The sequence below is a fragment of the Diplotaxodon limnothrissa genome, linkage group LG17 (assembly GCF_057381915.1).
Source record: "Diplotaxodon limnothrissa isolate DT_005_m linkage group LG17, D_limnothrissa_male_GT1.1, whole genome shotgun sequence".
Lineage (NCBI taxonomy): Eukaryota > Metazoa > Chordata > Actinopteri > Cichliformes > Cichlidae > Diplotaxodon > Diplotaxodon limnothrissa.
In genome coordinates, this window is record NC_140612.1 from 25,771,179 (window position 1) to 25,785,509 (window position 14,331).

Genomic DNA, 14,331 nt, shown 5'->3' on the forward strand with positions numbered 1-14,331 from the left:
AAAATGCAACCGTATTGCTCAATATCACAAATGTGACGCAAACAGCATCCTCCAACATTAGACAGGAAATTCAGACAAGAAAAAAAAAAATCCCTAAAATGCAAAAAACAGAAAATTAAACTGCAGGAAAACTCAGGAAGACAAAGGAAGCGGGATCCCTCTCCTCAGCTAGACAGACTTGGAGTAGATGTTGTGTACACTGTGTTTAGTAGGTCTCTCAGTGTTGGTAAGGCCTCAAGGGCTATAAATGATCCAGCGGCCTCTGAGATTAGTCTCTTTTAATCTGCGACTGAGTGGCGTCTTTTTTATCTGTTCTCGAGGACACATCAGAAAGTTGCCAAAGCCTTATCTGAATAGATGAGCATAGATTGAGCTGAAATATGCCCCGTTACAGAATAAACTTCAAAACTGGGTCACATTATTTCTTGTCAGCAAGTGTGATTAGCTTTGTTTTCGTCAATATCACACTGCTCAAAAGTGTTTCTGTGTAAAAGATTTGAGCCTCGCAACATGTTTCTGCCGCTTGATTTATCAGTGGGTTACAATTATATATCAACGACTGATGTTATTCATTTAAAACAACGTACCAGCGGCAACAGACGTTTAGCTGAGTTGCAGGTTTAGGGTCATGATATATCAACAAGCAAACGCTGCATATTTAATGACGTTATATGGCAGGGCCACACTTCCATCTATGCTGACCACCAGGGATCGAGCACACAGACGCATAAATATACTCTCTAGGTTTTTTGCTGTATCCACATATGCTTGTTCAGAGAGAAAACTGGGAAAACAGGGACACAGAAGTCTGTAATGCAATCAAACACAACAAATTGTGCTGATTTTTGTTGATTAATCAAGAATTTAGATCAGTGATTCACAAACATGGATACAAGTAACAGAGACGAACAGAGAGAAAAAAAAAGGGTAAGTAATGTAAATAGAAAACATAAGTACGCCTTTACTGCTTCCATAGCAATTAAAAAGTTAAGCAGCAACCAGCTGCTGCTAACTAAATGCGTTTGAATAATTCAGTATCAGCAAGTGTGAGCACCTCTATAAAAGCAGAGGTTTTGGCAGTTTGCTGGTCAAGAGCACTCAGGTGTGTGATAACCCAATGCCACAATCTTTCCAGGAATGGTGAACCAAGCAAAATCACCCCAAGGTCAGACCATGTAATGCTTAGAGAGGCTGCAAAATAAAATAAAATAAAATCCCGAAGGCTATACTGCAGACTCTACAGGCCTCAGTCAGCAAGTTAAATGTTAAAGTTCATGACAGTAGAACGGTTGCTGGGAGAAAGTCTATTCTCTCTAAAAGGAACATGGCAGGACAGGTTAGGTTTACACAGTTGCATCTGAACAATGCACAGCACGTCTAGAACAATGTCCTTTGGACAGATGTTTGCCCATAATGCACTGTGGCACAGCCACCTCATATCCACTGTCAAGCGCTGTGCTGGAGGACTGATTGTTTGGGCTTGTTTTGCAGCCACAGGATGTTGCCACCTTGCAGTCATTGAGTCGACCACAAACTCCTCTATACACCAAAGTGTTCTACAGTCAAATGTGAAGCCATCTGCCTGACAGGCAAAGTTTTAACTGGGTCATGCAACAGGACAATGATCCCAAGCACAGCAGCAAATCTACAACAGAATGTCTGAAAAAGAAAAGAATCAAGGTGCAGCAACAGCCCAGTCAAAGTCCAGACTTCAGCCTGAATGAAATGACGTGACAGGCCCTTAATCGAGCTGTGCATAGACCTGTGAACGTCAATGAACTGAAGCAATGCTGTAAAGAAGAGTGGGACCAAAATTCCTCCACAATGATATGAGAGACTGAGAAAATCCAATTCAATTCAGTTTTATTTATACGGCTCTAAATCACAAAAACAGTTACCTCGAGACCCTTTATTTTGTGAGGTAAAGGCCATACAATATACAGTGTAGAGAGAAACCCCAACAATGAGACAGCAAGCGAGCGCTTGGCAACAGTAGGAAGGAAAAACTCTAGGAATCACAAGTAAGCCGTCTGTGAGCAGTCTGAGAGTGAAGTGCTCTATTATAATTTAGCAAAATGCAAAAAGTCAGAAATTCTAAGTATAAATGAACCATAAATAACCCACTGAGCAGTGATATGTAGTAAAGTAAATAATATATACTTAGACTATTCTATACTTAATAGGCTGTGTCCCCTTCATTTTAAGGCTCAACTATGTATTATAGCTCCATGCAGGTTTCTTTGGTATAAAAAACCACTTAAAAAAAAAAAACCATAGCCATTTACACACATGCACTATTGCCCTAAGCTTAATATTGAGTTGAATGCCAGAAGACAAATGCATGATGCTTTGCACACTGAACCATCTTCATTTTGTTGGCTTCCCAATCATCCTGCTTTCTGCTTCCTGCAAGCTCTAGTCAGATCCCCTGTCTAAAACCACACAGAGTATCAACATGTGACAAAGAAAAAGTCTGACAGTATCACAACCTAAACCTGAGGTGTCAAAGATAAGGCCCGGGGGGCCAGACACGTCCTGATGAAGACTCCAGCCCGACCCCATTGAACATCATTGGAAGGTGTAATGTTTTACAGCTTTATCTTTACTGACAAAGACCTCCCACACGCTACACCAAAGTAACTGGGTAATACATAAAAAACCAAGGAAAAGTTTTTTTTCTCCCTTTATAATTTCTATTATTTACAACGGATACACAGAATACACTGTGTATCCATCCACTGTACACATGGATTCACGTTTTTGTAATTTGACACGTTTATTTCTTACAATTTCAGAGTCCTGGTGACAAATTTCTGACATTTACCGCAGCAGCATTTCTCTACCATATTGAAAAAAACTGAGACATACATTCGAAATTGCACCCCTTTTTCTAATATTAAGATATCTCAAGGATTAAATGTATAATTAAACTCCTTTATACTGACAGAAAGGGGAGTTTCACTGGTCCGGCCCACTTAAGATTAAAGTGGGCTGTATGTGGCCTATGATGTAAAATGAGTTTAACATCCCTGACCTAAATGTCCTGACATTTTCCTGAGCTCACATGTGAAAACAGTTTCCGTCTTCAACCTAAAATTTCATGATTCATATAAAGGGGGCTTGGTTTTTGCTTCCAAAGGAGACTCAGATCCCTACAAGTTTAACTTGTACTTAACAGATTCTCCTTATGTCCCCACTATATGAGTAATACCAGCACACACACACACACACTGGTATTGAATTCTGGGAATATTGAGCAATTCAGCAAAGCAGATGACAGACTGAAAGGCTTTTGCTGCATGCAAGCCAGCGGGAGGTAAGAAAAGAAGCAGTACTGAGCTCTGACCCCTGCGAATACTATATAAGGTAATGTGAAATGTACAGTTTCTATTTCTTTAAAAGGTCATTTGGGGGCATTGTGCTGTTATTAGACGGACAGGAAATATGGGGAAAGAGAACAGGGGAGAGACATGGTAAGAATCCAGCTGGCTGTAAATCAAATCGGGGACTCATTCCTCAAAGCACTTCCGCCCATGTGGTATGAGCTATAGCCAATTGGCTGTCAGGGCTACCCCCTCTGCCTGTTTCTATTTCAAGCACTCTGTAATAAAGCACTGAGAATGTTATTGATTTTCTTGAAATTGCAGGGGTCAGTTCCCATCACGAGAACAAGGCATGCAAGCGACAGTCCAGTCATTTAATACGGGCTTATTTAGAGCAAACAGTGGTGTGAATTTTCAGGGAAGTGCTAATTAGCCATTAATCTAATAACCAAGAGTTTCATTTAAAGACAGCAGCTGCATTTTTGCTATTTTTCCTGGTGTGTTTTGTCTGTCGAACATTAAAGATTCTATCACTCCCAGTCCAAGCACCGTTAGCCTTCAGCATGTTCCCGCCTGTTCCAATCACCTCAGCTCTGCACTTACCTTCACACCTGCTTCTCATCCCCAGAGGGACTGTACACCAAGCCCCTACTGTTACTGCCCCTATGCCTGCAGCTTCTTTCTCTCATTCGGCACAAAAATGTAACTGAAAATAATAAGAAATAAAATGACAACAACAGCGGAAGCGTCTCTAATTAAGAAGCGTTAAACACAGATTTAACGAGACACATGTTAGCAGTTGAGCAAAATAAATACACTGCAGTGAGGATCTCGTGCTTTCTTCAATGCTTCGCTTATTCAGTGTTGTCCATGCTGAGTCGACACACTTATGGAGGGTTTATGCTACAGTATTAGAAGCCTAGCAGCTCTCTGGGCTTTAGTTGGGATCCCACAGTTTCCAAACACCATATTTCTGATTTTATTTAAAAAAAAAAAAAAAAAAAAAAAAAAGGACTAAAAACAGTTGGACGTGTCTTATTGCTGGAATAATGAAGCGTTGTCAAAGTTTCTTGCACGTGTCGGTTAAGCACAAGGTTTCCTTTGGCAGCAGTGTGTGACACTTCGGGTTATGGCATTAGTTACACAGGGCTGTCACTCAAAACCAAAAATAAAAGTCAGTTGGAAAAAAAAAAGAGGAACCAAGTTACAAACAACACTCTGATGTGGAAGTTGAGGGTCTTTAAAACAGGATGTTATCTAAAATCTGAATTCTTGACTCCTGCTGTGAGGTGTTATGCATTCAGGGACATTGTGCTGGCATGCTTAGGTTCCTCCTGTCCTCTTACACGAAAAGGTCACTGCATATCAATACAAAGTTATTCCGAGTGCTCACATGGTGAAACAAGACACCTGATGGTGTTTATTTTCCTTTAATCTGTCACCTGTCCGATCTCTAATTGATATTCTGGTCTTTACGCCTGTTTTCTGCCCTGCCCTGTTTATTTTTGGACCCCTTCTCGCCCTTTTTTGGACACTTCGGCTTGTTTGTGACCTTTTGTACTTGGCCGACGATTTGGTTGGACGCCAGCCTGCGCCCGCTTAATTAAACTTTGTTCTTAATTCTTCTGTCCTCTCTCAGGGCTGGCATGAGTCTGTGTTACTGAGAGAGATTTATTGTTTTGTACGTCACATGGTCAATTTAACCTCTCCTGTTATCGAATACGCCCAACCACCCTGCCAAAAAAACCACTGGGGTGAATAAAACATTCTTTTTTTGTGTTTTGCAAACACTGAAACTTTTTTCAAAATTTAATTCCCTACAGCTAAACTTGCAATGGTCAGGTCTCCCTTGAAAAACAGGAGTGGGAATTACTACTTAAAATACGGCAAACTTTGCCTTAAAACTTTAACGACAGGTATAAAAGCAGTTTGTTTATACCCATATAACACTTTTTAAAGTGCCAATACATTCTTAAGCATGCAGCACTAACACATATATATATTTTATCAAGGTGAATACTAAAGGTTACTCGTACGCCTGAATATAAAAAAAAACCAAAACACTGATTCTGAATAGCTCATAATGACTTGGTACACTTCCAAGCAGCAAGGGCAACGGTCTCAGAGGTTTACGAGCATTTCTTTCTAATTACATGCAGGTCAAGGGCCATCCAGATATCCCCCCCCCCCCCCCCCCCCCCCCTCTGCCATTATTGACTTCCACATGCTCATTAGCACCATTTTCCTTATCCGCATCAAATACTTTCACTAGGCATTCGGAACTTGACTTCAAAGATTGATGTTGCAGACATTTCTGCCAGTGCTTTCATCTCGTTGATCACAAGTGATGCCTTCCCATTTCCTGATATAATCTTTCCAGCTCGAATCGGGGGGGTATTTTAAATTTCAGAAGCTCTGCATCAAACAGAGAAGCTGCCACAGTTTAAATGCAATTAAATTGTGCAATGTAAGCTCTAGAGAGTAAAAACTGAAATACTGTGAGTCCATGTTTGCCATGCCCTTCATCTTCTGCCATTACAAGATGATATAATTGCAGGTGGACATACAAATCTGAATGTAACGTAAATGATAGCCACACGCCTCAAACCAGAGATAACGAAATGTCTGCTCGCACTGCACAGGCACGTTTCCTCTTTGATGCTTCCAGTGATATGTGCTGTGAATTAGTGGGACCAGTGTGATGGATTATGTCCTGCAGATCGCATTGCCCGCTTTGTTTATTTCTTTAGTTCAGCCACTGTGATTCAAATGAACCACACATATTTAAGCACAAATGTCCCACGGTCACGCTTCACTGTGCACTGCTCTGTGTGTGCTAAATGTGAAAGTGGGCCCCGTTAGATGAGCTGTGTGACGGATCAGAGGAAACCCACAGAGAGGAGGCACTGAAGGGTGATTTTTTTTTTTTCCATGACAAAGCAGCTGAGATGACCGCAGGGGATCATAGTTACGTCACATCACCAGGAAATCACTCCCAAATCAGATGTGCAGTGAAATGACATATTACATTACCTAATAGTGCAACAGAGGGGGGCAAATCAGCTTAGTGACCTCTATTATAACAGTGACATAACAGTGGCAAAAGACCATAATTATCAAATGTTTTACTTGCAACTGAGCAAAAAAGGCTGACAAAACAAATGAAGCATAGTTCAAGATAACACCAAGTATACGCTCAACGCCCACATGGCATTCCTGTTACATGCAAGGTCTATGAATAAACTTCAGCTGGAGGTAGTATAGGAAATGCAATTCCATCCTTGACTAACCACCACGGTTATACAATAACAACACACATGAAAACTACCAGATTTAACGTGTTTTACTAACATCTGAGGGAAGGGCTTTGAAGTTGGGGGTGCTGGTGTGTGTGCACACGTCAGGCATACACAGTCAATCTTGCAACTATAAAGTCTCCATAGAGCTGTCAAGATAGGCAATAAGCCTGTTTGCAAACAGATGACTAGAACCTATAAGTGTATTTTACCCAGCTGAAGAGCCAAAGGTATAGGATGAGTGGATCGATCAAGTCAGAACTAAGCTTAAGAAAAAACAATCTGTTATGCTTAGAAGGCTGACTAAAGTAAATGAAATGTCTCAAGCTTTAGTCTTTGTCAGTCAAAACGCACTGGCACACATGGTTATAGAAACTGTGAGTCGATGACTTTTTATGTGGGAACTTTGTGAATTGTTTTTTGTCTAATAACTAAAAGTCATAGCAGAAAAATAAAATAAACAATGACCAGAAAATCACCGCTTTAGCATCTGGTTCATTTTTTTTCTGTTTATCCATTTCAGGGTTGCGCTGAGGCTGGAGCCTATCCCGGCTGTCATAGGGTGAGAGGTACACGCTGGACAGGTTATCAGTCTGTTGTAGGACTAATACAGAAAGACAGACAACCATTCATACCTATAGCCATTTTAAAGACACCAGTTAACCTAACAGGAGTGTCTTTGGACAAAGGGGAGGAACTGGGATTCATAGGGGACCGAAGGATGTCTCCCTATTGCATGAACTAAAATGGAATAAACAAAAAAACATAACAACTAATAACTATTACTCATCTCTCATCATCAGCCTGACCCCCCACATGCACATACATGTTCCTGGTCCACTTCTAAACCATTTGGTGGAGACAACCAATCCTTTCCTTCACGCTCAACAACTCTCAGCCTTCTAGTTTCTGCCTGTCGGCCTCGTCATGCCTCTTTTCTCGCCTTTGTGTCCACATGCTTTGCCTTTTCTACCTGTACATTAAATCAGCACAGTGAGCCCTTGCCTTTGATTTCTGCATTCCTTCTCGTTCATTTAAAGACATCTGCTAACGCTACACTTCACGGGGATCGTGGCCCAAATGAGTGTTTTCCCTAAAAATGCAATTCACCACCATTCAACTCTGGATTTTACTGACTTTTACTCCAAAGTTAAAAAAAGAAACAAACCAAAAAACCCCACAAATTTATGCTGGGGGGGGGGGGTTCAATGTGCCCAGATGTGTTCAACATCTGTAAAAAAATTTTTTACACATTTCAATGAAAATTCTGCTTCGTTGAGACTTGCAAGACTGTCAAATTTTGCATATCTCTGAGGCAAACAGATGGTATGCAATTAAGTCATTCTCACTGTGTACTCTGACAGATTCTTCTCCAAAGTAAGAAGAAAGGGTGTTGATGTTGCTGTATCTAAATGAGGATATTTTTTCTTATGAATAATGACACAAGAAAAAGTATCTTTCTCTCTAATTATCTGCCAGAAAAATAAAACAAGAAGGTGTCCCGAAGTGCAAAGGAAAACCATGGGTTGTAATTACAGAGCATCTCTATGAGGAGTAGTAGACATTGGTCGGAGTAAATGAGCATCAAGATGCAGTTACAGTGTAATGTACTGCTGCCATATTATAAAGAGTGATGACACCAGGAGAGATCCCGTCAGCAGTTAATTTCCCTCTGCTATACGAAGGATGAGGGCATTCTCATTAGTGATACTTACTAATTAAACGAGCCGAGTTCTGGGTGACCTGATAGCTGAGTGGGTAGGCCTCAAATGCCCCGAGCAGCGAGTCCCAAGTTTGATTCTTGGCTGGCAGGATTATTTGTTCTCTTACACTTTCGCCCCCACCTTGATTGCTGTAGGAGTTACTGACTGAACAAAGGCTCCAAAGTCATCCAGCCCAAGTTTTCTTTAGCTATGTAGCTGTCAGGAGTATAAGTAGACTAAATTTTCTCAGAACTAATTTTTTCACTCTGTGCAGTAACATTTATGAAGGTCTCTAAAAAACCCACCAAAACAACATTAATTGCAGCATTAAAGCCACTAAAATGTGGATTATTTTCAACTGCACAAGACAGATTTTATTACCGAGTCTTTCCTGTGCTTTTATGCTCTGATATCATCAGTTCAAGGGAGTCTAGCGCTTCAAACAGACTTCAAATACCCAGGCAAAGGCTTTTTCACTATCCAGAGAGATTCACGTAGTATTCCTTTTCACATCTCAGTGCGAGATCCTACATGAACGTGACCGGAAAACTTTGAGCAAAGTGTGCCAGCTGTATTCACAAAGAGACTGGGAGATAATTGAGATCTGAACTTTACATTGAAATTTCCTATCGCTCTGGGTCACTGGTGATGATGTTCACTTTTGGTCTGCTTTTAATCATATTTGAAAGAAAAACATTTTTAATAATATAAAAGTACCAAGGAAGCTTTTATTTGTTTAAAAAAATGGATAACTTGATTGTAGCTGAACTTGTTACCTCAAGTTACATCAAGTTGAATATAATTGAGCCTGGCCAAGCAGTTCTACTTGAAAATGACTAATTTTTTTACAAAGGCAAATACAAAGTCTTGGCCATATCTAGCTGTTCTTTCTTGATTTTCTTTCTTCTTATTCAGGCTGCTCCCTTTAGGGGTCACCACAGCAGATGATCTACTTCCACCTGAGCATCTTCTTCTCCTGTGTGGTCTTTCTCTTTTCCTCCTGCCCGGCAGCTCCATCTTCAACATCTGTTTTCCAGTATATCCACTATCCCTCCTCTTTACATGTCCACACCATCTTAGCCTTGCCTCTCTTACTTTCCCTCCAATCTGCTCAACCTGAGCTGTCCCTCTGATGCATTTTTAATCCTGCCCGTCCCATCACCCCCAATAATAATCTTAACGTCTTTAACTCTGCCACCTCCAGCTCCGCCTCCTGTCTTTATGATAGTGCCACCATCTTTAAATCACACATCATCGCAGGTCTCACTACCATCTTGTAAACCTTCCCTTTCAATCTTTGTGCTATCCTTCTACCACAAATTACCCCTGACACTCGTCTCCACCCACTCCACCCTGCCTCCACTTTGTTCTTCACCGCTCTTGTGAACCATCCATTGCTTTGAGAATTTAACCCCAGGCATGTAAATTCATCGACTTTCACTATTACTTTTTCTTTCAGCTTCATCTTTCTTGACTTTCTAACTAATTAAAATTAAATAGAGAAGGAGAATAAGGAAAACTGCTGAACAGGGACATAATCAGTGGAAGAAACTGATTATAGCATTGTAAGAGATCCCAGCTGAGGATTTGTAGATAGATTGTGTTATAAGTGCCGAACTCCAAAGATGAAAACAAGAGAAAAAAAAAATTATAAGTACCAAAACTGCAGTTCCTCTAACTTCCACTTTAGGCTAACTCTATAAGTGAGTCAATCTCCACAGACTCCCTATTACAATGCCCAACTTTAAACATAAATAAACACATTTAGAGGCGCCTGGTACAAAGAACAGTTTTGGTTTCTATCGCTAATTTTTCCAGTAATTTTTCTCATCTGTACTGGATTACATCTCCAAAACCACAGACAGTGTCACCACCCAGAAATGGATCACCATGTACCCCAACCAGAAGCCTTGGATGAACCGGGATGTTCGTCTCCTCCTGAAGGCCCGCAACACTGCCTTTAGGTCAGGAGATGCACACGCCTACAGTACAGCCAGGGCTAATCTAAAGAAGGGCATCAAAAAAGCCAAACACCATTACAAAAAGAAGGTAGAAGAACACTTCTCCAACTCCAACCCCCGACGCATGTGGCAAGGACTCCAGACCATCACAGACTACAGGACCACCAAACCCTCCCCCGCATCCTCTGATGTCTCCTTCCTCAACGAGCTCAACAACTTTTATGCTCGTTTTGAGCGAGAGAACCCCACAACCACAACCAAAGCAGACATGACGCCAGACCACCAACCTATGACTCTCTCCCCCACCGATGTAGGAGCGGTGCTGAGCAGGATCAATGTCCACAAGGCTGCAGGCCCTGATGGCATCCCCGGGCGTGTTCTCAGAGCGTGTTCTGGGGAGCTTGCAGGAGTGCTCACAGACATATTCAATCTGTCCTTGGCCCACGCTGTGGTACCGGCCTGCTTCAAATCCACCTCCATCGTCCCGATACCCAAAAACTCCAACCCATCTTGCCTCAATGATTACCGCCCAGTAGCACTCACCCCCATCATCACTAAGTGCTTAGAGCGACTGGTCCTAGCACACTTCAAATCCTGTCTCCCCCCCACCCTGGACCCCCACCAATTCGCATACCGCCGGAACAGGAGCACAGAGGATGCAGTCTCCATCGCACTGCACTCTGTCCTCTCACACCTGGACAACAACAACACCTACGCCAGAATGCTGTTTATAGACTTCAGTTCAGCATTCAATACAATCCACCCCTCACAACTCATCAGGAAACTGACAGACCTGGGTATCAGTTCCCTCATCTGCAAATGGTTACTGGACTTCCTGACCAACCGCCCCCAACATGTCCGGCTGGATAACCGCTGCTCATCTACCATCACAATGAACACCGGTGTACCACAAGGCTGTGTGATGAGCCCTTTCCTCTACTCCCTCTTCACCCACGACTGCAGACCTGCTGATGGTTCCAACACCATCATTAAGTTTGCAGATGACACCACGGTGATTGGCCTCATCAGTGACAACGATGAGGCCGCCTACAGGGAGGAGGTGGATCGTCTGGCTGAGTGGTGCGACAGAAACAACCTGCTGCTTAACACCGAGAAGACCAAGGAGCTCATCGTGGACTACAGGAGGAATGCTGACCCACATCCACCCATCCACATTAAGGGGACGGCTGTGGAGCGTGTGAGCAGCTTCAAGTTCCTGGGAGTCCACATCTCCGAGGATCTCACCTGGACGACCAACTGCTCCAAGCTGGTCAAGAAGGCTCACCAGCGCCTCTTCTTCTTGAGGACTCTGAGGAAGAACCACCTGTCCTCAGACATCCTGGTGAACTTCTATCGCTGCACCATCGAGAGCATCCTGACCAACTGTATAACAGTCTGGTACGGGAACTGCTCTGCCTCGGACCGGAAGGCGTTGCAGAGGGTCGTGAAAACTGCCCAGCGCATCGCCGGAGCACCACTTCCTGCCATAAAAGACATCTACAGGAAGCGGTGTCTGAAAAGGGCTGGGAAAATCATCAAAGACCCCAGTCACCCATCACATGGACTCTTCACCCTCCTGCCCTCTGGGAGGCGCCACAGGAGCCTCCGGACTAAGACCACCAGGTACCGGAACAGCTTCTTCCCCACAGCTGTCAGACTCCTGAACTCTGCCTCCTGACATCTGACCCACGTTAAACTCATGGACTGAACATACACACACCCACAATGGACAACTGTACCCTCAAACACAATAATAACATGGACTGAACCACCACTCACAACCACTAGCACTTTATATAGCCTCTGTAGAAACTATCTACACCCTCACTTATCTTAACTGCACTACTGTATAGCTCTGTGTAAATAATCATTCTGTACATTCGATAATCTTTAATCCTACAACTGTTTACAACTTGCATAGTTCCCATTTCTGTATAGCTGTATATCCCAGATTCTGTAAAGTTATTTATTTCATATTCTGTATAGTTTTTCATATTTATATCCTGTTCATATCCTGTACATAGCTTGTACTCACTACAGCCTGTACATACTTATAGTTATAGAATATTCACAACATACTTCATACCGTGTACATTATAACATACCATAATAGACCCATTTCTGTAATATACTCACATATCTATATTATTGCTAATATATATTGTAATATATCTATATCACTAAAGCACTTCTGGATGGATGCAAACTGCATTTCGTTGCCCTGTACCTGTGCATGTGCAATGACAATAAAGTTGAATTCTATTCTATTCTATTCTATTCTAATTTTTCACTCTATGATATTCTGTATTTATTTATAATCCATAAAGCCCCAACTTTTGGGAATTGAGGTTATATAAACTAACAGCCTAATATTAGAAAATGACTAGAGCTAACTATTAGCTAGCTAATAGCTAACTAATAGCTAGCTATTAGCTAGCTAACTATTAGCTAGCTAATAGTTAGCAAGCTAACTACTAGCTTGCTTGTTTACATTGCTATTTCTAGAGGTGTACATTGGACCTCTTAACCATGTCTATGTTGTTAGCATCTTTTGGAGCATTTGAATGATTTAATTCTCTGACAAATACTGTGTCTTACCTTTTGGCAAATTCTGCTAGCTCTAGTTATTTTGGATGACTGAAGTTCTTGAAATATTTTATCAATATGCTGTCACCAATCAGCAAGTATCTGGAGTATTGATTGGAGATGAATGCAGCTTCTAGACAAACCAGCAATTTATATATTGAACAGAACACATGATGTAATCCCTTTCCTAGAACAGTAGTTCAATATTTCTCATTTTAAATTTTACAATGTAAAAAAGTATCTAAAACAAATATTGCGGTATAAAATGATTATATAGCTGCCACTGTCTGTGTGGCATTATACCCTGAAAACATCAGGCTGTGACTAAAAAAGGTCATCCTCATCATTTGTTGATTAGAGAAAAGGCACAGAGCTGAACAAAGCCACAGTAACACGTAATAAAGGCTTCAACGCTCCACAACACTGTTGAGGGGATGTTTTTGCACTGGGCTCTGTTCCCATTTCCTGACATAATTAGTCATTTATAGCAGTTTACAAAATTTAGCCTAATCCATTTTCAGTATTAAAAGTGTCAGTTTGACAAAACTGCAACAATGTAAATAAACACGTCCGCATCTGTCTGCGTTTATTAAACTGCAACGCTGAGATTTAAACCTGCGATCCTCTTTTCAAATACTAACTCTAAATGAAATGCTGCTTTCCATCTCGGAGGGTGACAGGCAGAAAAAGTCTCTAATGACCTTTCTCTGACGGGAATCGCACCTTTGTACCCTGAGAAATGCTATCCAGATGTCATGCATCTGGGAGTAAGTTGTCCTGAAAAGCCCTTGCCATCTGCCGCTGCCACTTTGACCTGGGTGCCCTTGGCAACTCTGCTGCTAAAGGCAGTGATAAAAACAAAAGAAATCACAGTCTGAATACAAAAAAATGGGACAACCAAGTTCTCTCCTCATGCCAAGAGAATAAGCTTTAATTTGTCCAACTGCAGCGATTCCACAAGAAATAAATCACTCCTAGAAGGGTAATGGCTCCTGCAGGAGCCTGTGGCGAAAACAGAGCCAGAAAACATCACACTCTTATTGTCGTCTTCATCCTGGGTAATTACTGGGCAATGTCCCTCCAAGACAATTACTGAGAGAACCTTTATTTCTGCATTAACAGGAGGCCATTTAAAATATAGACAGCTATAAGTGACGTCAGCTTGTCAGCACCTCCTTAATCCCTTAAACACAGCCATGTGCATGAGTGGATGTGATGGAAATATGTTCTAGCCTCAAATGGATGAACTCACAACGATCTCTCAGATCTTGCAGTTATTCATTTCACTGTGCTAAGACAAGAAGACATAAACTGTATAAAAAAATGTTCTATTCCAAAGGTCCCTGCAACACAGTGAGGAAAAACAAAATGATTCATAACGGGTTCCTTCTACTGTTGACATTTGAACTGATCACGACCTCGCAGGAAGAAATGCACTGCTGAGAAACCACTTTCTTGTACA

At 41.7% G+C, this 14,331-nt stretch overlaps 1 protein-coding gene across 1 annotated transcript in view; it reads right to left on the reverse strand.

Annotated features, from left to right (window-relative positions):
• lin7a (lin-7 homolog A (C. elegans)) overlaps window positions 1-14,331 on the reverse strand; it is a 46,874-nt gene that overhangs the window by 28,100 nt on the left and 4,443 nt on the right. The window lies entirely within an intron of this gene.